Genomic DNA, 25,141 nt, shown 5'->3' on the forward strand with positions numbered 1-25,141 from the left:
TATTCCTTGGGAAGAAATTGAAATAATTTGACTTTGAATCTTTATCATTCTTAAAAGTGAATTGCAATTCTTTCATCAGACTACTGTCCTTCAATCTACTACTTTTACTTTGACCTGAGACTTCATATATTATGCTACCCATAGCATCCCTCATGCTTTACCTTTGAAAGCTGTTGTTCCAAAATTAAAATGTAACATATTTAGTTTGCTCTATAGTATAAATGATGGGCAGCATCTACAACGTTATGTGACTGAACTGTTTGTAACATCTGTTGGAATATAGGAATTGTTTGATGAAGAGGATATTGGAGACACTGAATGGTTCTTTGAAATTTTGATTGGTCAGTCTCAGTGGTAAAAATTTCACATAACTTCAAGGGAATGTCTTTAGTGCTATTGTGTAGTTGGTTGCCTATTTCATATAACCTTTTAATAAAGAAAATAAGTATATTTAGGTAATTAACTATTATAAGTATACAGTCATAAGGATTGTTAAAGTTTGCATTCTACTTTTTAAATTGACTACTTTATAAAAGTGAATGTTTTAATTAATTTTTTTCTGCACTACACACAAACACACTCACACATACGCAGTGTAGGAGAGAGAGAAATATATGAATATTGAACATAGAACTGAGATACTGAATAGATAATTAAGTACTGAAATTGATAGGCCAGATTATGTGCACAACTATAAGTTAACATGATGGACTGGTTAGTAGCAGAATTAAATCTAGAGATCTTTCTCCATTGCCTTCCTTAGAGAGGTTTATTCTTTTCTTGACTGTCTGTATGTTGGTTCCTTTGCAACTATGGGAACCTCATGTAGCCGTTTTTGTTGACAATTGCAGTGGAACTGCATGGATGTTGGGAATGCCTTCACTACCTCCTGCGGGGGCCCTGCTGCTCCTGGCTGTTTTGTAATGTGCATAGAAGTGAGGTCTATGACTGCTGCCTACTCTGAAAACCACTAGGAGATTCAGGAGCTTGTTTCATTTTCCTTTTCAAAAATTCTTTCTGAGTCATTTCTGCAGTTTAGAGGCTGGAGATGGCTTACTTTGATAGTGATAGTTTCCTATTCCTGTTTCTGCCTATTTCTTTCATGTCCTTCTTTGATTATTCTTTTTATTTTATTTCTTGTTTAAAAGTGATAAAATGTTTTTTGAAAAAAGTGGTTTGTGAGTTTATTCTAAAAATATTACACTATTTACCAGTAAAGAGGGATTAACTCTCATAAAACATTAATCCATATGAAAATGGAACATTAACATATTTATGTTGTTCATTTCATATCATGTTTTGGGCAGGAAATGAAAATCAATACATAGCATTTTGTTATAAATAGAGGTTTGTATGGACAGTTCTTGTTGGTTACTATTTTAGTTATAGAATTTTTCACTAGCCAAGAAGTGGCGCCACTCACCTTTAATCCTAGCACTCAGGAGTCAGAGGCAGGAGTTTGAGGGTAGTTTGGTCTACAGAGCAAGTTCTAGGACAGCCAAGGTTACACAGAGAAACTATGTCTCAAAAAACCAATCTCTCTCTCTCTCTCTCTCTCTCTCTCTCTCTCTCTCTCTTTCTCTCTCTCTCTCTGTATTACATATGTATATATATTACATATATACAATTTAAATTTATATAAAATTTAAATATACATGGTTACATTTTTTTGTTTTGTTTTTTCATTTGTTTGAGGCAGGGTCTCACTATGTAATCCTGGCTGGCTTTAACTTATTATGTACACCAATTTGGCCTCAAACTCACTGAGATCTGTCTACCTCTACCTTCTGAGTGTTGGGATTAAAGGTATGTACTAGCAATACCAGTATAAAATACTTTTAATAATTCGTATATATTTATTTTCATGGGTACGTTTTAGAAATATAATTACTATATGAAAGAGCAATTATAAGTCTTTTGAAAGTTTCTGCCAAAGTTTAGAAGTTGCATTCCCAGCCTCCAGTTACAAGATAGTTGTTTAAGGTTTGTTTTGTAATGCTGTTATCTCTGTGTATTTTATCATTTATCTCTTAATAGCTGCCTCAGGTATTTTTTTCATGTTTATTCAAACACTAACATATATTAAGAAAATCAACTTTTTGTCTCTTGACATGCTATCAATGTTTTTTCTTTATGTTGACTTTTTTTTAATTAATGAATTGAGGGATATTGTTTTGTCTTGGTTTTTTTGGGGGGGAGTTATTGACACTTTTAATTATTTACTCAATATGTATTCTATGTAAAAATTTATGTCTTTGGTGTTTGACTATCTAAAAAACACATTGAAAATAAAATAATTGAGGACTTAAAATATTAGTTTTGATACATATTCATTTTTTTCTGTGTATTTGATTTTTAGAGTTTAATGTGCACCAAATCAACAATTCCAGGTACATAAGGAGGAACTTGGAAACTGTTTTTAGTGTACGGTGACTTTTAGTCTTAGGCTCTCTGGTTGTAAAATGGTCTAATATGAATCTTTTCAGTCATAACATTCATGATCCCTAGCCAGAAATAAGATGTCAGGGCCTGTGAGATGGTCAGTTGGTGAAATTGTCTGACACCATACTTCTTAAACTGAGGTAACTCCCCAGGACCCACAGTTTAAGGAAAGAACTGATTCTTGTAAGTTGTCTTCTGACCTTTGCTCATGTGCATACAAAACCATAAAATAAAAATATTCTTTTAGAAAAAGAAAATTTAAATCTCAATTTAGTACACACATACTCATATCCATATGTCTTAGTTAGGGTTTACTGTTGCTGTGAGGAGACACCATGACCACATCAGCTCTTATGAAGAAGACATTTAATTGTAGTTGCTTGCTTGCAGTTTTAGAGGTTCAGTCCATCATGGCAGTAGACATGGTAGCATGCAGGTACATGTGCTTGTTGCCTACATCTTCCAGGCAACAGGAAGTCGACTGACTGTCATACAAAGTAAAACTTGAATAAAATACCCCAAAGCCCACCCCCACAGTGACATACTTCCAACAGAAAATGTGGCCCAGATTAAAGGTGTGCCATCCAGCCTCCTCCAAGGAGACCACACTTCTTCCAACAAGGCCACACTTCTAATAGTGTGTCACTTCCTGTGAGCTTGCTGGGACCAGATATAGATGCCATATAAAGATGTAAAGTCTATTTCTCTTGGGACCAGTAGTATGTTTATATTTCAGATTTTGTGGTCCCTGGAATAATTAATACATACAATATATTTTAGTGGTGGGAATCAAGTTTAAACATGAAATTTATTCATGTTCCATATACACTGTTGAAGGAGGCCGCTTGTTGGTTCCTGGCTGCTCAGCCCAGAAATAATCACACAGAAACTATATTATTTAAAGAACTGCTTGGCCCATGAGCTCTAACTTCTTATTGGCCAGCTTTTGCGTATTAATTTAATCCATCTCCATTAATCTGTGTATTGCCACACAGTTCCAGTGTCAGTCTCAGGTGGGACTACATGGCTTCTCTCTTACTCCATCCTTCTTTATCCCTGATGTGGGAGGTCTTACTGTCTCTGTGTTACTTGTTCAATGAATAAAGACACTGTTTTGGCCTGTTGATAGGGCAGAACTTAGGTAGGTGGGGAAGATGGAGCTGAATGCTGGGAGGAAGAAGGGCAGAGTCAGGGAGAGTTGCCATGGATCCACCACCAGACTCAGATGCAGAACTTGCCAGTAAGCCACAACCATGTGGAGATACACAGATAACTAGAAATGGGTTAACTTAAGATGTAAAAGTTAGTCAATAAGAAGGTAGAGCTAATGGGCCAAGCAGTGATTTAATTAATACAGTTTCTGTGTGGTTATTTTGGGTGTAAGCTAGCTGGGTGGCTGGGAAGAACAAGTGACCTCTCCCTCTTACATCTCCCAGCATTCAGTTTAGTTTTCCCCACCTAGCTAAGCTCTGCCCTGCTGTAGTTCCAAAGCAGTTTCTTTATTCATTAATGGTAATCACAGCATACAGAGGGAAATCTCACATCAATAGATGTAATATTCATATAATATGAAAGTAATTTTGTTCAGCTGTTTTAGTTACCTACATTTTAATTGTATCCTCTCCATGATAGATATGGAATTTTCTTCTTGGTGGAAATATCAGGCCTCAAAATGTTTAGTTTTTTCAGAGCATTTTGAATTTAAAATTCTGGGGTTATATATAAGCAATCTATCTGTCTGTCTGTCTACCTATCTATCTATACATAATACATGTATGAATAAACACACACTACACATATCCTACTTTCTGTGTGACATGCCTTACTTATTATGGAATATTTAAAATTACTTAAATCATAGATATTAAAAGAAATTCTCTATGCAGTTCATTGAATTGCCTTTATTACGTACCAAGGGGTGTTACAGTTTAAGAAACATCAGCCTACTAATTTTTAATTGAACATCAGGTGCCTTCTGGGGCTGGCTAGATAATTCATGAAAATATTTTTCCAATTTACATAGTCTAAAGGCATTCAAACAAAAGTGAACCTGAAATAACTTGTTAAGCTTGTATACAAGTGAAATCCAACCTTCCACATTGGTCCTGTGGTGCTCTAGAAGGAAACCCTCACAAAACAAAACAACACTAATGGAGACAAAAGCTCATTACTTTTGCGGGTTGCTGTAAAATGTCTTAAATGAGCAATTCATGTTCACTTCAGGTAATTGAACATTAAAAAGTATTGCCCTAAATGCTGGTCTTTGAGAAGTTTCCAGGAGACTTCCTTTTTTAAAAGTCTTTTACTTTGTTGTGATAATTTCCAGCTATTAACATTCCTTACTAAGTTTTTTAGGTTTAAGTAATGATGGCTGTGATTTAAAGAAAAAGTGTGATAATTCTATACAGGTGAGATATTCTAGACAAAGGCTACAAATGTGCTTGGTTCTCCATGTCAGATTGAGGTAACTATGCAAAGTCCAGCAACTGTTTTTAAACAGAGTATGGTGCTGAAAAATCACCTGGTGAAGTTATGTATGGTTTTATTTTTATTCCAGTGAAAAAGTGCAGTAACACTTGAATACACACCAAATACTTTGCATCTTTGTATGCAGACGTGAAATCATTTTTATGATCTTAATTTCTTGTTTTAGAGCTAGGACTCTCCAGAGACTTTGTAATGTAGGCTCACCTTGGTGACTTGGGGTTACTGTTAATAGAACCACAGAGCCATTGGTTCCAGATGAAACTTTAATCTGGCTTCTGATTGAATGGATGTCTTTGCAGAATCTCTAAGCATCTGTTTTGGAAACATATCTGACATTATTCAAGATTTGTACAAATTAACTTACCCTTGGGTTACAGTTCAATTTGTTTATTTAGAATTGTAAGTAGTTTTATATAATCAAGTAAAACTAGCCCAAATTCATTATTTATCTATTAAATGACTACTTATATTTTTGTAGTTTAACTCATAGTAGATTTAAGAAAGCTAACATTAGACTTCTAGAGATTATAATTTGTTTATAAAATATGAAGAGTCATTTCCTACTTTCAAATAGCTTTTTCAGAAGTACTTCCTAGACTATCAAGAGAGCTCAGGAATAAATGCACTTAGATGAATCAGTTCTCTCTCAAATGCGTTCTGGAGACCCAACTCAGGCCATCTAACTTGTCTTTTGATCACCACATTTGCATGAACACAGATGCCCATAATAAATAATTGTAATAAAATTTATAGAGAGTGTTTACTTTTAGATTATTTTAAATTAAATTATGGCTTCATATTTATGTAAAGTAACTCTTTGGATAATCTGACTTATTTCAGAGTTAAGCTTATTTCTCTCCTATTGTAAATTCCCCCATAGGGGAGCCTTTAGGACTTGGTCTTTAAACACTTTGTAGGTTAATCTGTACAAATCAGAAGTAGTGTCACATTTATTTCCAGAACAGATGCAGTAAGGTGCTGGCTTGACTCCTCTCTCTTTCTGTTTTTAGGGTAGTTTTTTTTTTTTTTCCTTATTTATAGTATGGTTACATCAGCAGCTTCAGCAACAAACATTTTTAGTTCCAACAGAGAAATACAAATTCTTCTCTCACTGCAGATGACAATCATTTGACAGCCATTAGTTAAATCTAAGTTTATGACCCTGTTACTGGCAGGAATGATAATATTGCAGCATGTAATGGCTCAAAGCCAGTCCTGGAGTCTGGGTTGTTTGGAGGGGTTCAGGTTCTGAGGGATGGAAGGATGGGTGTTGAAACAGATGATAGTTTGAACTGTGCTTTCTTTTTTGAATGAGTAAGTTTATTAAGAATATATCAAGCAAGAGTAAAAGAACAAATTACAAGTAGTAGACAGCAAAAATCATCAAATTGATGACTTGCAACACTGAGCAGAAACAACTGGGGATGCCTGAGTTCCCAGTTGGTAGTCCCAGGCAACACAAAACATGCCCTGAGAGAGGCTTCTAAGCAAAAGAACAAATGGCAGCAAGGCATCTTCAAATCATAAACTTTACAACAGCTAGCAGAAATTGATTGCTAAAACAGTTCAGCTGGAGTTCTCAGGTCAGAGTTCTTGGAGAAAGATTTCTCTGTATGAATGAGCTTCTGACTTCTCAGAATTCCTACCACAGGGACTCAACTTTCCATCTGTGATTTAATAGTTTTGAAGAGCTTCCTTATTTTTGACTGGGAATTTTTTCTCTCTTACTTGATGGGCAAATACTTTCATTTTTGTTTTTGCTGTACTTTTAATTCTCTTCTATGATTGTTCTGTTAAGCTTGCTTTCCCCATTTCAGTATTAAAGCTAAATTGTTCAAACTACCTATAGGAATTGTACCAGCATTTCCTTTTAACCTTTTCTTTGACTTTGGTTATTTTAAATTGAGAGGTTTTGTTGAAAGTGTCCATATGAGTTTGTTTTACTCAGCCTGAATAAATCAATTATCCAGACCTAACCAAGAAAACTACCCCCGTAGTTTACAAATGAATGCATGTTATTAAGTAGTTGGAAACTTTGTGAATTAATTCCTGCCATTAGAATAGCCTTCTCTTAATTTTGTTTCAGCATTTTCCTAATATGTGTTTAGGAAAGTAACAAAAATGGGGTTCCAGGCATTATTTATTCCTTGTTCATATCTCCTTTACTTTATCCCTGTTGTTTTTTTTAACAACTTCAGAATTGCTGAAATAATGCCTTTTATTCTAATTCCTCTGTGTTTAATATAGCTTTATATGGCTAAGAGATTAATATACTATAATTATTTTAAATTACAGATATCATTTCTGCTTCACAGAGGGTCGTCTGGTAGTTCTGTTGTCTGTTTTAAGAGCCAATGGAGGGCTCTAGAAACTTTTGAAAAATATTATTTGGTTATTTTGCAAATATATTTTAGTTTGGATTGTCTCATGTTTTTTCATGATCAGATTGAGGTTAGATAAATTAAAGAAACTTCAGAGTTGATCTTTGTGTGCACAGAACATCTGTCCACAGATTCATAATGCTTATAACTGAAAATAGCTTTGTTTTTATTTACTAATTGTTGTTCATTCAGGTAATATGCACATAAGATAAACTTAGGAGTTCAGTGGTGTTTGTAGTGTTATGCACTTATCAAATTTGTTTAGTTCCAACACATTTTGATTACCCCCAAAGAAGACCCCTACCACTAGTTACTTGATAGCCTTCCCCTGATCTGTGTTCTATATATTTACATTTACATACTCTGAACATTTCAAGTGAGGGAGGTGGGTCTTGTATTAATCTGTTGCTTTCATTGGTTAATTAATAAAGAAACTGCCTAGGCCCATTTGATAGGCCAACCCTTAGGTGGGTGGAGTAAACAGAACAGAATGCTGGGAGAAAGAAGCCGAGTCAGGGAGTCGCCATGATTCTCCCATTCCAGACAGACGCAGGTTAAGAACTTTCCTGGTAAGCCAGCTCATGGTGCTACACAAAATATTAAAAATGGGTTAGAGCAATATTTAAGAGCTAGCCAATAAGAGGCTGGAGCTAATGGGCCAAGCAATGTTTAAAAGAATACAATTCCGGTGTAATTATTTTGGGGCATAAGCTAGCCATGCGGGCGGCCAGGTGCCAGGGACACAACCCTGCCGCTCATATTACAACATTCAAGTAAGAGTAATTGCACAGTAAATGACTATGCTGACTAGTTTTAGATCAACTTGACATAAGCTAGAGTCATTTGTGAAAAGGAAACCTCATTTGAGAAAATACGTTCACTAGATTTGTCTGCTCACTGCAGCATTGCTATCTTGAGTTTGCCATCCTGGTTGGTGTACGAGCACAGACGAAATCAGTTGTGAAGAGTAAGCCAGTAAGCAACCATCTTCTTTGGCCCCTGCTTCAGTTTCTGCCTCCAGGTTCCTGCAGTGGGAGTCCCTGCTCTTACTTTCCTCTACAGTGGATTTTTAACTGGAAGTGTAAGCTGAAGTAAACACAAGTTGCTTTTTGTCAATGGTGTTTTTTCCACCTACTTAAGACCCTTGTGTCTGATAATTTTAACAAATATTTTTGTTAGGGTACTCTAATTCTTGGGCTTTTATTTGAATGAAAGAGGCTAATTTTCTTAAGAAAATTACCGTTATAGGGTAATCAGAGTAGCACAAAAATCAGGGTAAAAATGTCCCTTCTACATTTTAAATGTCACCATATTTAAAATCTTTAAATCACCATATGTTTTAAATCTTGAAATATTTGTCATTTTGATTAACTTATTTATTTTTTCTGGTCTTGATTATTGAAAGGCTATACTTATTTTTTTTTTTCATTTAGAATTATAACAGGATAGAGTACTACAGACCACCAATTTGTTGTGAGGTTGTGTGTGTGTGTATGTGTTATCACTTGATGGTGTACTGATTTGTTCTTAATTTTTTGAATACAACAACTTAACTAGTTTTAAGAAATATCTTTAATAAATACTGAAGAGAACTCAAAGAAAACTTTGCATATTTGGAAGTTTTTGTTGATTACATACTTGAGATTCTTGACAAAAGTTTTGAAACTCATATAATCATGATGATTCTAAAGAATGATTTATACTTTTCCCTCTGTTAGAGAAAGAAAGAGAAGTTTTTTTCTATAAACATGTAATAAGATGGCAAATGAGAATAGGAAGTCCTTTGTGTAAGACTAAGACAGATTTTTAAAAAGGTGTTTTTAAAATAGAATTCCTTAATTTTGAGAGAATAGAAAATTTGTTGTATGTCTTGAATACAGTTTTACCAAAGAGTGGTTCTTTATTGGTTTGAAATCACATCTTTTTGGGTGTGGTGGTTCACGCCTTTAATCCCAGCACTTGGAGGCAGAGGTAGGGGAATCTGTGAATTTGAGGCCAGTCTGGTCTACAAAGTGAGTTCAAGGACAGCCAGGGTGGTTGCATAGAAACCCTGTCTTAGAAAAAAGCAAAAACCAAATAAAATCACATCTTTGTTCTTGCTCATGTTATTTCTAAAAGACTCTTCATAAAAGAGTGAACCCTATGGATCTAGGAAATCCCTCTTTTTCCCCAAGTGAAGAGAACTTCTCAAAGATCCTGTAACTTTCCTTGATTTATTTTCTTTTGAGACTTTCACATGGTCTTAGGGTCCATGACCTCTGGTGTTGGTCAGAGTTTCCATTCTTGGTTTCCCATGCTTAGGCTTATTTTTTTGCTTAGGCTTATTTTTTTTAAAGGCCTGAAGCTGCTAGTCTTTTTCTGACTTTAATATTAGGAACCTGATAACGACACAGATGCTCTTGTACCTAATGGTCTTTACAGGAATGGAAGAAAGTTTGGAAATTTTATAGACAAGGAACAAATTAGGGTACAGTACTAAACATCAATTTGTTTTTGTTAGTAATTTTGAAAAACTAAACATTACCATGAGGACCTAGACCGATGGTCAGTGTGTTTGTACACATACATATGTAGAGGCCAGAAGCTGATGTCAGGCATCTTCCTCATTGCTCTGTACCTTACTTTTGGAGACAGGTTTAATCTCTCACTAAACCTGGAGCTCATCAATTGTCTAGCCTTACTGGCCAGAAAGTCCCTGAGATTCTTCTGCCTCTTTCTCCCCAGCACTGGACTGTAGACCTTTTATATGGGTAATGGGGACATGAACTCTGATCTAAATACTGCAAGTTCAAAATACTAGCTGAATGCTGATTTGTGGCAGAATCTTTGCTTGCCTTTTTCTAGCTTTTCTTGTTTGTGGGTAATTCTTTTTTAAAAAAATATTTATTTATTTATTTATTTATTATGTATACAATATTCTGTCTGTGTGTATGCCTGCAGGCCAGAAGAGGGCACCAGACCCATTAAAGATGGTTGTGAGCCACCATGTGGTTGCTGGGAATTGAACTCAGGACTTTTGGAACAGCAGGCAATGCTCTTAACCTCTGAGCTATCTCTCCAGCCCTGATAGTTCTTGCTACTCTTGATTTGTGGATGATATATTACATCGTATGGCCATCTTTTAGTTTCTCTGCCTACAATTTTCCTTGGTGTGTGAGTCTACACTTCTTCCTTTTATAAGGCATCACTCATGGACTAGGACCCACCCTAATGTCCTCATTTTCACTTGCAAACTGCTGTGCAACTGGTTTCTAAATCAGAACACTCAACGAGATGGGGTTAGTCCTTTGGCATGTCCTCCATTGATGAATGGCAGCATTTAACACAAAGGTAGTAAGATCTAGTGACTTCCATCAGTAATGACTAGGACATCAGGAAGGCAGGGAATGAGCTAAGGTAAGTCTTGAGCTTTAGACTTAACAGATTGTGATGGTCCCATTAGCTGGATAAGAGTAGAGTCGGATTGGGGAAAGCAAATTTAGAACTAGTGACGATAAGTGGAATTTGTTATAAGCATGCTGAATTTGGAACTGTATTCAAATCTCAGAATTTAGGGGTGAGATCTGCCTATAGATAATAGTTTTGCTGTCATAATTTTTAGGTTTTGAAGGAGGGAAACCTAAAAAGACAGCTCAAGTGAGAAAGTTTGTTGGAATAGATGCTTCTGTCCTATTTCAGAAAATAAGATCTTTTAGAAGATCTACTCCTTTACTCTGTCTCAGTTCTAGTAACACATCTAGATACTAGATTTAGTTGCTGAAGTGGTAGTTGCATGAACAGAAGTAAAGTCACCAGTCCCTGACAGCTGCGAGTCAGCCTCTGGGCATCTTGCTAAATTTTTGAATATAATTATACAGTAGACTTCCTTTAGCAAATTCTGTGTTCTCAGCTATAATTATAACTTCTTTTCTTGCCTGTAGCCTGTTCTTTGTCTTACTACTCTCCTTCCTATCTCCCCCTGCTGGTTAGAATTATTCTCCGGTCATTGGGATCTGAGAAATTAGGGAGCTGTTCACTGTGATTTTCTTTCTTAAAGAGAAAGCCACCTTTGAATATCATTTTCTTCTTTCCATTCTACAGTGCATTCCCCCAATATAAAGCAATGTGTTAAAGCAGAGACTAAGCAATGTTATATCATAAAGTTTTATTTTAAAGAATATACAAATACCAATTAGTCACTTATAAACTTGATATACAAATGTCAGAAAATAACCACCTCAACTTAACTGTTAATAGTAGCTGTGGTACTGGCTACTATTGCTCAAGACTCTTTATTTTGAAAACCTTAAATATGCATCATGATATATTACTCATAACACACTATTTGGCTAGTTATATATAAAATGAAACACTACAGCTGCTGACAGATGTCATTAATGACTTGTAGATTCTTCAAAAAGGAACTGATAGACTTGTGATTCAGGAAGCTGAGTCATTATAGCCAAAGATAACACACTTACAGTTTTAAGACTTTTCTTGGCCCTTGTTATTTTATACAGTTTTAAAACAATATTTTTCTCAGTTATAATTGTTCATTGTAAAGTAAATCAAGAAATAAAAGCACTATAAGGCAAATGCCACAGTTGCAATTATTTCAGGTACAGTTATTCAGTTGATTCTGAAAAAAAGTTGGGGGGAGGCTTAAGTAGAAACAGAATATTTGCTTATTCTAAAATTATATTCCCAAGGTGCTCACAGTTTATAAAGGAAAAGCAGTAGGTTTATAAAAAAGCACCAGACTTTCTGAATAGAACATGTGGTCAGGGTGAACTTGGCCCATAATAAGACTATGATTTGATAAGCCAAAGAGAGAACAGAATCACTTTTGTGGATTTCTTCTGCAGAGACCTTTTCCATCTCAGAGCCCCATTTCTAGAATACAGTGGTCACCTTGAGGTTACTGACTTCTGGGTAAATGAGAAAACACTGAAATAGTATTGTGTGGTCCTGAAGGTAGAGTTCAGTGGTAGATCACTTACGTAGTATGTACAAATCCATGAAATCAGTCACCCCCACAAACCCCAGCATAGAAAGTGTTATTAAGTTAGGTAATGGAAAAATAGAATAAAATATTTAAATATTAAAACATGATTAACCAAATTGATAGATTTTATAAGATCTTTATATTATATCCCAAGATCTATATATACTAAGTTATTCTGGTCTTTCTCAATAATTCATAATACTTGATTTCAAACCAATTAAGAACTGTGATACTGTATAGTATTATTTGCAAGGAAAAGATTTTGGGCTATTTCAAATCATGTCTTTTTTGTGTAAAGGAAAAAGTCATTAGTCTGCATTTATAATCAGGACTGACTTCCTATAAAATAATTTATTTTAACTTTTTATTTATAGATTTTGAAATTTACAATTCTAAATACTGCAATAGTAAGTCATTGCATTTTTGCAAGAAGCAGAAAGCACAATAAACACAAAGTCAGAGCTACAAATAAAACATTGGAGCACACTGTGAAAGGGAAGATGTTCAGGAAGCTGATGCCAACGATGTTACATAGCCGGCCTTACTACACAGAGAGAAAGGTGAAGTCAGTGTGTAAGGGAGAGAAAGAGCATGGTAATAGGTGGCAAGTACTAAGCAAGCATTTACTGTGTGGTAGGCACTGTTCTAAGCATTTTGTGCACATGAGAGCATTTAGTTCTTCCAACTAACTAGTAAATTAGAAACTCATTTTTAGGTGAGGTAGCTGAGGTTCAGTGGACTTCTAGAGCTCATTTTCTTATCATTTGTCTTAGAGTTTCTGTGGCCGTGGAGAAAGACCATGACCATAGCAACTCTTACAAAAGGAAAACCATTTAATTTTGGTGGCTTATGTTTTCTGAGGTTTAGTCCGTTATCATCATTGTGCGACATGCTGGAAAAGTAGCCAAGTGTCCTTTATCTTATCTTGCAGGAAACAGAAAGTGATCTGAGAAACCGGGCAGTATCTTGAGCTCTTGAGCATATATGAGACCTCAAAGTTGGCCTCCATAGTGATACACTTCCACTAGCAAGAAGAAACTTATTCCAACAAGGTCACACCTCCCAACAGTGCCACTCCCTCTGGGAGCCACTATTTTTTTCAAACAACCACAACTGATTCCCACTGATTTCATGAAACTGATATGCTCCATCTGTTGCTACAACAAATATGGTTTCTGCAGTTTTGTTTCATTTTTCTTGGCATTTTTAAGGCAGTGGAGTCCTGAAAAATTAATGAATCAGCTTAACAATACTTCAGCAGCAAGTACAGTGTCTTTGTAGTTGGAAAAATACACGCAGCACAAAAGACATTAGTTACCTGAATAAAGGCTTTATATAGTAATTTCACTTCCTTAAGTCCTGCTTTTCATAATTGTCAAGGAAAGTAAATAGATGAAAAGTAAATATAAAGTATATGTGAAATTACATTTTAAAGAATAATATGTGTGTGTGCATGTTTGTGTGTGTGTTCATGTATTGTGCGTGTGCATGTGCGTGTGTGTGTGAAAACCACTGGAGCTTGCCATTTCTGCTAGACTGGCTGATCATCAAGCTCTAGGGTCTCCCTATGTTCTCTCCCTCTAGCACTGAGATTACAGATCATGTAGTACATGCCACACAGTCTGGCTTTTATGCGTATGCTACGAATACAAAATCAGGCTGTTATATTTGTGCAATAAGCACATTGCCCAGTGAACCATCTCCCCAACACTGATTCTTTTTTTTTTTTTTTTTTTTTTTTTGGTTTTTCGAGACAGGGTTTCTCTGTGGTTTTGGAGCCTGTCCTGGAACTAGCTCTTGTAGACCAGGCTGGTCTCGAACTCACAAGAGATCCGCCTGCCTCTGCCTCCCAAGTGCTGGGATTAAAGGCGTGCGCCACCACCGCCCAACACTGATTCTTAAGGCAGAGATTGATTTGAATTTTTGTAAATTTCTAGCTAATTGGAGCATTTTGTTTCTTTAACAGAGTTTTCTATGGTAATCTAACTAAATTAACATTATTTTGGGTATAGAAATAATGCAATTCCATAGTTGGTCTTCTGTAAAATATTTTATCTTAAAAGTGTTTCCTTTTTACTTGACAAATGGACATAACATTGTTGATTTAAGATAGACCTGTGAGCTGTTTTGTTTGTTTCTCTTTCTGCTTTTTCCTCCTTTTGACTGGCAGAATCAAATGAACAATAATCTTTGATAATAGCCTCTAGTGTTGTTCTTCTATAGAAATAATAAAACTGGTATAATTTATTTTATTATTAGATATTCTCTTTCCCCCTTTTCTTCTTTTAAAATTTTCCCGTCATATTATTATTCTTTGAAGTCCTAAGACCTAATGTTTAAATTGTTATGGAGATCCACTTTTAAGAAAAAGCTCATAATTTGTATGAGAGGTGTAGGCTTGATTTGACATTCCCTGTTGTACACGTGGAGCAGTTTTTTGTTGTTTTTATTTTGTTGTTTTTTTTTTTAACCTTAAAACCAATGTGGCCAGGAGATAACTGCTTGTGAAAATGGTAGAGTTTGGTGTTTATTGTTATAATAAGCCCAACTACCATAGCATGCTATTCTTCTCTACAACTGCTCAATATTGTCTTGCTGCTGTTGATAAAATGGATCTTCTTCTAACTGCTTCCAGTAGGTATAGACTAGGTTAGAGGATAGGTATGTTAAATACCAAGTGTAGCTTCAAGCTCCCTTTGGAAACTATAGTAAATAATATCATGCAAAACAGTGTTTCAAATTTTAAAAGCAACCATGGAGGTTTGGTATTACCTGTGTAGTCTGAAATAAAAATTCATTAGCCCTATGATTTTGTAGGGTTGAGTTGAGTCCCATGTTGGTCCTCTCTGGCTTTTGTAATTCTGTGATCCCAGTAGTCATCTGGGAAGTTGAAAACCAAAAATGAAAGAGTTGGGAGAGGGAACTGGGATATATGACTAAAGACTTGTGGTGTAGTAACTTGTAGGGGTTTTGTGACCCTTCTCATCCCCATCCCCCGTCCCTCAGGGCTCAGAGGTACTGGGAAGTAATATGTGTACCACCATGTATGCCTTGTGGTAGTATTAACTAAGATGATGAACATACATGGTTCTCTCCATCTTGATGTTACCAACCAAGGTAGAAGTCAAGTCGCATGGTTGTTGTTTTCTTTTTTCTTTTTTTTTTTTTAGAGTTGTTTCATTTTATTTTTTTTAATTTCTTTTTTTTATTAATTAATTTATTTAATTATTAAAGATTTCTGCCTCTTCCCCGCCACCACCTCCCATTCCCTCCCCCTCCCCCAATAAAGTCTTCCTCCCTCCTCAGGCCAAAGAGCAAGCAGGTTTCCCTGCCCTGTGGGAGGTCCAAGGACCACCCACCTCCATCCAGGTCAATTAAGGTGAGCATCCAAACTACCTGGGCTCCCACAAAGCCATTACGTGCAATAGGATCAAGAACCCATTGCCATTGTTCTTCAGTTCTCAGTAGTCCTCATTGTCCATTATGTTCAGCGAGACCGGTTTTGTCCCATGCTTTTTCAGACCCCGGCCAGCTGGCCTTGGTGAGTTCCCGATAGAACATCCCCATTGCCTTAGTGTGTGGGTGCACCCCTCGCAGTCCTGAGTTCCTTGCTCGTGCTCACGCTCCTTCTGCTCCTCCTTTGGCTCGTGAGACTTCAGTCCAGTGCTCCAATGTTGGTCTCTATCTCTCTCTTCTTTCATCGCCTGATGAAGGTTAATATTCAGGAGGATGCTTATATGTTTTTCTTTGGGTTCACCTTCTTATTTAGCTTCTCTAGAATCACGAATTATAGTCTCAATGTCCTTTATTTATGGCTAGAAACCAAATATGAGTGAGTACATCCCATGTTCCTCTTTTTGGGTCTGGCTTACCTCACTCAGGATAGTGTTTTCAATTTCCGTCCATTTGTATGCAAAATTCAAGAAGTCATTGTTTTTTACTGCTGAGTAGTACTCTAATATGTATATATTCCATACTTTCTTCATCCATTCTTCCATTGAAGGACATCTAGGTTGTTTCCAGGTTCTGGCTATTACAAACAATGCTGCTATGAACATAGTTGAGCATATACTTTTGTTGTATGTTTGGGCATCTCTTGGGTATATTCCCAATAGTGGTATTGCTGGGTCGAGAGGTAGGTTGAACCCGACTTTCCTGAGAAACCGCCACACTGCTTTCCAAAGTGGTTGCACAAGTTTGCATTCCCACCAGCAATGGAGGAGAGTGCCCCTTTCTCCACAACCTCTCCAGCAAAGGCTATCATTGGTGTTTTTGATTTTAGCCATTCTGACAGGTGTAAGATGGTATCTTAATGTTGTCTTGATTTGCATTTCCCTGATTGCTAAGGAAGTTGAGCACGATCTTAAGTGTCTTTTGGCCATTTGAACTTCTTCTGTTGAAAAGTCTCTGTTCAGCTCAGTGCCCCATTTTATAATTGGATTGATTAACCTTTTACGGTCTAATTTCTTGAGTTCTTTGTATATTTTGGAGATCAGACCTTTTTCAGTTGCGGGGTTGGTGAAGATCTTCTCCCAGTCAGTGGGTTGCCTTTCTGTCTTAGTGACAGTGTCCTTTGCTTTACAGAAGCTTCTCAGTCTCAGGAGGTCCCATTTATTCAATGATGTCCTTAGTGTTTGTGCTGCTGGGGTTATACGTAGGAAGTGTTCTCCTGTGCCCGTTGTTGTTTTCTTAATGACATCATTGTCCAAGTTACATGTCTGTTTCTCTCTTGATGAGATCATTAGCCAAGATGGCAATAAAGCAACATGGTTACTTCCTGCCTGTGCTGAGCTTAGCTCTGATTAAATGAGTTTATTCAGTCTCAGGGCACAAATCCCTGTGGGATCCATACACCTTACAATTAACTGTGGACAGTCACCCCTTTTTCTTCAAAAACAAATACCTGCACCCAATGCCCATAGGTGTCTCTTGTTTGGGGAGTACATGGAGAAACTTGGAAGGAAAAAGTGACCAGTATGAGCATAAAAGCCTAGCTTGGCTCAGACCAGACAAGGTAGATGTGGCTATTGTGGTAGTTCGAATGTAACTGGCCGTCATAAACTCATAGAGAGTGGCACTGTTAGGAAGTGTGACTTTGTTCCAGTAGGTAGTGTCTTGTTGGAGGAAGTATCACTATGGAGGTGGGCTTTGAGGTCTCATATACTCAGTCTACTTCCTGTTGTCTGCATATCAAGATGTAGACAACACCCATGTCTAACCACATGCTGCCATGTTCCCTGCCATGTTAATGGACTGAACCCCCACTCTGTGAACTGCCACAATTAGATGTTTTCCTTTATGAGAGTTGCTGTGGTTGTCATGGGGTCTCTTCACAGCAATAGAAAACCTAACTAAGACCATTGTGACTCTCCATATTGACTGAAATTTAAGTTCCTGGAACAGCATTACTTAAAGTAGTTAATCCTGTTTTATAACTATAGTAGTCTTGTGTAGCACTTTTACACAGTTAGAAAAGCAACTGACTGGGAACTGTATTGTCTAAAGTAGTGTGTAAGCTAACCGCACGTATCCATTCTGTTCTCCTTTCTCCCAAACCTTATCTAAGGGCCCTACGTTCTCTGAAGGACCCTTATTATAAAGGAAAAGAAGGGAGAATCCTGTACCCACTTGCATTGTTTAGCTTCATAGCCATCAGACAACTATAAAAGTCTGAGAGAGAAGGAAAAAAAAAAGGACACTTTTTTCTTCCCAGGAAGGAACAGTACCATGCAAGCAGCTTTTAACTCCAAGGCACAGCAGCAAAGTAAAGCTCCTCCTTTATTCTTCAAAAACATTAGAAATATCACCATATATGACACCAAATACATTACAGGGATTTTGGATTCCTTTTAGGGTTTCCTGGTGATACAGGGGAAAGTTGGGAACCCCCTCTTGGAATTCTTAGTCTCATTAATCAGATAAGTTAAGAACAGGGCTGGGTGTGGTGGTGCACACTTTTTATACCAGCATTGGGAGCCAAAGGCAGAGGCAGGCAGATCTCTTTAATTAGAGACTAGCCTAGTCTACATCATGAATTCTAGGCCAGCCAGAGTTGCATCAAGAGTCTCAAACCCAAAGAATAATAGTTTAAGAATGAACTCAAATGGAAACCAAGGACAGTTTTATTAGAGCGTAAAGAAAACCCCCAGGGCAGGGCAGCCCTAAACTTAAATTGCTACCTGGAGGAGGGGATCCTGTGACAGCATGGAAGGCAGCAGTGGTAGACAGACAGCTGTAAGGAGGGAGGGCTTAGAGCTGTGTTCTCCACCTGTGTGCTGCCTTTGGCATGGAAAGACTCTGACAGGGGTCACCTAAGATCACTGGAAAACACAGATGTTCATAACAGTAGCAAAAATTACAGTCATGAAGTAGCAATGAAAATAACTTTATGGTTGGCGGTCACCACAGCATGAGGAACTGTTGTGGGAGCTGCAGGCTGCGTTCTGCCACCCAGCTCCCGGCTGCCTGGCTAGCTTTGCCCCAACATAACAACACACAAACTGCATTCTTTCAAACACTGCCTGGCCCATTATATCTAGCCTCTTCTAGGCCAATTCTCACTTATTAATTTAGCCCATTTCTAATAATCTGCGTAGCACCACTAGGTGCGCTTACCGGGAAAGATTCAGCATGTCTGACCTGGCGTCTGGCTGCATCACGTCTGGCTCTGAGAGGAGCTGCCCTGCATCTGAGCTCACTTCCTCTTCCTCCCAGCATTCTGTTCTGTTTACTCCACCCACCTATGTTCTAACCTATGAGGCCAAGCAGTTTCTTTATTAATTAACCAATGACCTTCCTCCATCAAGGAACTGTATTAAAGGATCATATTATTAAGAAGGCAGAGAACCACTGGTTTAGAGAAAGACTGAGAAATACCAAAATGTTGGGGAAACCCAAATTGTTAACTAAACAAAAAACAAAATTGTATACTTAGAGAAGAAATAGAAGAAGAGGAAAAGTTAAGCTTTTTCTGAATTCAGAGAAGTGCCTCCATCTTGGACTTGAAAGCCATCTTATAGTCAAAACAAACTAGGTTTATTCTTGTTTGTGATTAAATCTGTTTCTCAAGGAATGGGCTATGCCCCACCTATAACCTTAACTGCAAATGGTTCTTTACTGCCTGTTCCAGGAATGGCAATCATGCCTTTGTTTCAGAAAGCTTTTATGACTACCTTGGACCCATATCTTTGTTTCAGAAGGTTGTTATAACTAACTTGTTGTGCTTTTGTTCTGCTTCTGCTACCCTGCCAATTTGCATTTCAATTCCCCATTTGAAAACCACTTCTCCAGAGCTATAAAATCACTTATTTTACCCATGTCCAGTGCTAATCTTTTGAGTTCCACCTTTGGAAGAGACAGCCTATATACATGAATAGAGCTTGCTTTAATTAATTTTGCCATGATTTAGGTCTCTGGTCTTTCTTCTCACATCTGTATGATTAACACATGTTGTTAATGGTGCTGAACTATCTTTCCAGCCCTCAATTTTGTTTTTCAGCATAGGATTTTGCTTCTAGATTTTAACTAGCTATGTCACATCGGCTAGCTTTGAACTTAAATTCTTTCTGCCTTTAGTCTGCCAAGTGTTGAAATTTCAAGCACATGATACAATGCCTAGGTGTATCACTTATTTTCATTTTTATCTATTTATTTATTTTGCAGTGCTTGGATTTATTCAGGGTATCAAAAATGTTAAACAAACTCTGTACTGCTGAGCTTTGTCTCTAGATGCTTGCCCGCTCCACAGTCTTGCTGAGAGCGACAGTCTGTTTTTATTCATTTGGGGAGTGATTAATATGGAGAAGGTCTACATAGTATGAATATAATGGACATTTGGTCTGTTACATAAATCTTTTTCTAATACTTCATATTTATTTTTTCATTTAGGTTTCTACTGTACATAAAATATTTTCTATTTAGTCTAAATTCATTACTTAAGTTTATCTTCCATAACTTGGGTACATTCTAAGATTATAAAAATATCTGCCGGGCGGTGGTGGCGCACGTCTTTAATCCCAGCACTTGGGAGGCAGAGGCAGGCGGATCTCTGTGAGTTCGAGGCCAGCCTGGTCTACAAAGGGAGTTCCAGGACAGGCTCCAAAGCTACAGAGAAACCCTGTCTCAAAAAAAAAAAAAAAAAAAAAAAAAAAGATTATAAAAATATGTTGTGGTGACCTCTGTAGGATCAGGACGGAACCAGGAACCTCTGTGGGAGCAGGTCTGAGCCAGCTACCTCTGTCAGAGCAGGCCCTTGCAAATGACCTCTGGAGGAATAGGTACAAGGGAGCAACTGCCAAGGGAGCAGGTTCAAGCCGGAAACATATGCAGGAACAGATCTGAGCCAGGGACATCTGTAGAAAAAGGCCTGAGCCAGAGACCTCCATCATAGAAGGTCTGAGCCAGCAACCTCTGCTAGAGAAGGTACAAGGGAATGACCCCCAAGGGAGCAGGTCTAAGCTAGACACCATCTGAGCCTTGGATGCATTGGCACCTTGAAGATTGATCACCAGAGACACAGAGCCCCAACTACATCAATCAGAGGAAAAGATGAGAATACAATGTAAGAACACACTCAACACCACAAAGAGCAACACGAAACCAACAAATTCAGTGGCACTACAACAGTAAGACTTGAACACCCAAGTTCAAGATGAAGCAGAAGAAAATGACCTAAAAAAAAAACTTAAGGAGAATGTTTGAGGCCTTTAAAGAAGAAATGAATAATTCCCTCAAAGAAATGGAGGAAAAGATAAACAAGAAATTGGAAGACATCAACAAATCCCTTAAAGAAATGCAAGAAAAAGCAATAAAACACTTGACTTGAAAGACTTGAAAACTGAAATAGAGAAAATAAAACACAAACCGAGGGAATTCTGGAAACAGAAAATATGAGAAAATGATCAGGAGCCACAAATGCAAGCATAAACAGAGGAATAACAAGAGATGGAAGAAAGGATCTCAAGTGCTGAAGATACAGCAGAGGAAATAGACTCATTGGTCAAAGAAAACATTAAGTCTAACAAAAACTTAACACACAATATACAGGAAATATGGGACACCATGAAAAGAACAAACCTAAGAATAATAGGGATAGAAGAAGAAATCCAACTCAAAAGCACAGAAAATATATTCAACAAAATCGTAGAAGAAAACTTTCCAAACCTAAAGAAAGATATGTATATAAAGATATAATATGCTTACAGAACATCAAATAAACTGGATCAAAAAAAGTCCCCCCCGTCACATAATATTCAAAACGGCAAACATTTGGAATAAAGAAAGAATATTAAGAACTGCAAAGGATAAAGGCTAAGTATCAAATAAAGGCAGACCTATCAGAATTACACCCAACTTTTGAATGGAAACAATGAAAGCCAGAAGGTCCTGGTTAAGCATTATGCAGACATAAGGAGACCATGGACAACAGACCAGACTACTTTACCCAGCAAAACTTTCAATCACCATAGAAGGACAAAACAAGATATTCCACAACAGAGGCAGATTTAACCAATACCTAATCTCAAACCCAGCCCTACATAAAGAACTAGAAGCAAAACTCCAATCTATGGAAGTTAGCTACATACACAAAAACACGGACAATAGATGACCATATTCCAGCAAGTCCCAAAGAAGGGAAACATATACACAGTAACATCACCAACACCAAAAACTCAACAGGAACTAGCACTCACTGCACATTAATATCCCTTAATATAAATGGATTCAACTCACCTTTAAAAAGAGATATCTCTATTGCATATCCCCCTTCAAATGTAAACAAACATAAACAATCATTTAGGGAATTTGTACATAGTTCTTTTCAAACTGCTTCCTGCTTTTTTTCTGGGGCTAAGTAATTTTCTGGGGGGGCAGCTCACAGAGACTTTTCGGTGGAATCTTGGTCCATCAAGACACATCAACCTGGAGGGAATCCACAGGTTCTCATCCTCTGTAGAAACAAAAGCAGAACCTCTTTTCCAAAACAACATATCCTTAGACCCAAGATACTTTTAAAATATATATGCTGGTTTAGCTTAGCAGCCCATACAATGAAATGTCTCTCTGTACTTAGCTCCTTTACAGTCAAAAAATTCAAAGAAAAGACAATTATATACATAATCCAGACTCTCTGTATATTCCATCTTTGTGTGGCTTATTTTACTTCATTCCTTTTATCTATGACTGTCTGTACTCTGTCCCTTTATAGATTTTAATTTTTTTTATAACCATTTACATTTATAACTGTATATTCTTTGTTTCTCTCCCAAGCCTATATACATTTATCCCACTGTGACCCATTCAGAGATCTTTTTTTTTTTATCTGAATCTGTGTTTATTTTGTATCTATAATCCTTTTCTGACAAGGACTGATTTTGAAAATGCAAAGCGGTATGGCTAGGACTACGGCTGCCTTGCCTTTTGGCTCCATCCAGTCCAACATGGTAGGGGTATATTCTCTGCCTCTGAGACTCTCGGTGGGAGCCAAGCTCACCACCTTAGCTCTGGAAACCAGTTGGCCCATGTTGCCAGCCTCCTGAAAGAGCTATAGTTCGTGCTGGCAAGCAGGGCCCAGGAAGCCGCTATTTTGAAACTGTGGCTTTTTTGTTGTTGTTGTTTTTTGTTTTGTTTTGCTTTTTTTTTTGTTGTTGTTGTTGTTGTTTGCTTTTTGCTACCATTGATTCAGGATAACCTCTCTTAAAGGAATCATGCCTCTGCTTACTTCTAGCAAACAAAGCCCACCCAAAAAAATCCTGCTTCCAAAAAGCCATGCTTAATTCTGTTCTTTTATGTCTAGAATTACTTTTTAAACTTTCTCAGGTTTTACATGGATATAGTCAACCATGTTTCGCATGCCAATTTGTTGGGGAGGCTGGTTGTTCATTTTCCATCTGCCCAGAGTAGAAATTATCACACTGAAGCTATATTAGTTGCAATACTACTGTTTGGCCAATACCTTAAGCATATTTCTAGCTAGCTCTTACATCTTAAATTTAATCCATTTCTATTATTTTATATTTTACCACAAGGCTCTTGGCCTACTGGCAAAGTTCTGGCTGATGGCTTGCATCTTTCTCCTCTGGCAGGTACGTGGTATCTCCCTGACCCTGCCTACTCTCTGCATGTATATCTCTTCCAGGCTGGCTATATTCTGTTAAGCCATTGGCCAAAAACAGCTTTATTCATTAACCAATAAAAGCAATACACATAGAAGGACTTTCCACACCAAGGACCAGATGGTTCCAGTTCAAAATACTACAAGAAGTATTTTCAAAAAAGAACTAATACCAATACTCCTCAAATTGTTCCACACAATAGAAACAGAAAGAGCCTTGCCAAACTATTTTTATGAGGCTACAGTAGTCCAGATACCCAAACCACATAAAGAAACAAACAACCTACCTCAAGACCCAGCAATACCAATTTTCAGTGTATACCCAAAGGGCATAAGCTTAATCGTACCACAAGGGCTGGTGCTCAACTATGTTCATAGCAGCATTATTTGTCATAGCCAGAACATGGAAACAACCCGAATGCCCCTCAACTGAAGAATGGATAAGGAAATTTGATACATGTACACAATGGAGTACTACACAGTAGAAGAAATTATTATGCTTTGAAGTTTGCAGGCAAATGGATTGATCTAGAAAACATCATATTGAGTGAGGTATTCCAGACCCAGTCAGACAAATATAATATGTACTCACTCATAAGTGGCTTTTAAACATAAAGAAAAAAAAATACCAGACTATAAGTCACAATTCCAGAGAACTTAGACAACAGTGAGGACCCTAAGAGACATTCGTAGATCTAATCTACATGGCAAGTAGAGAAAGACAAGATTTCCTGATTAAATTGGGAGCATGGCAATCATGACAGAGGGCATAAGGGGAGATGAGAGGAGAAAAATACATAATTCAATAAAAACAATTTTAAAAAATATTTGTTGACATTACAGAGTTAATTTTTATGCTTAGATCATTGACCCATCTGTCATATTTTAGAGTGGTATAGGAAGTGAAAGAGAGTCCATGCAGATATGGCCACATATGTAAAAGAACTTGGCTTCCGTGCTTAGCATACAAACTAAGTAATGAAAGAAAACAGTAAAAAGAAGCTAGAGATCCACTTTAGCCTACTCTTTGACAATTTACTGTTAGAATTTGACAATTCTAAGTAACCACATACTCGTGAGCCTCTCATTTTGGTGAAACTGTTTATATGCCACTAGGATGTTCTTTTAGTTATTGTTGTTTCAAGTAAGTTAATATATTAAAGAGCATGAACATAGATTTAAAGTGAAAGGATTTTCATTGTGTGGCTTTAACCAGGTTCTTCAACTTCTTGTACTCGAGTGAAGGTTAAAAGATTACTTCATAGCCGGGCAGTGGTCATGCAGGCCTTTCATCCCAGCACTTAGGAGGCAGTGGCTGGCAGATCTCTGTGAGGTCGAGGCCAGACTGGTCTATAGAGTGAATACAAGTGCAACCTCCACAGCTATACAGAGAAACCTTGTCTCCAAAAACCAAAAAGCAAAAAAACATAAGAAAAAAATTACTTTATAAAGAATAAATAAGGTGGTGAAATCCCTACGTTGCTCTTGCTTTGTTAGCTTCTTCCTACGTACTGGAGAGTTATAAAGACTTCAGTCAACTATTTTTCTCATTTTAAACCATCCTGTTTTTGTCTGTTTCCCTGGAGTGATGTTCCCTGTTTTCTCTCCTTTTGATAGACAATTTCTCTGAGGAGTCCCTGTTATTCACTGTTTCTCCAGTCTGTCTTAAACGCTTCAAAATTAGGGCAGCAACATCCTTAACCAGTGTAGTCTATGATTAACCAATCACTTCCT

General features: G+C 37.2%; 1 protein-coding gene across 1 annotated transcript in view; it reads left to right on the forward strand.

Annotated features, from left to right (window-relative positions):
* The window catches only part of Tbc1d5 (TBC1 domain family member 5), a 446,307-nt gene that overhangs the window by 49,269 nt on the left and 371,897 nt on the right, over positions 1–25,141 (forward strand). The window lies entirely within an intron of this gene.

The sequence above is a fragment of the Chionomys nivalis genome, chromosome 19, assembly GCF_950005125.1.
Source record: "Chionomys nivalis chromosome 19, mChiNiv1.1, whole genome shotgun sequence".
In the NCBI taxonomy this organism is placed as follows: Eukaryota; Metazoa; Chordata; class Mammalia; order Rodentia; family Cricetidae; genus Chionomys; species Chionomys nivalis.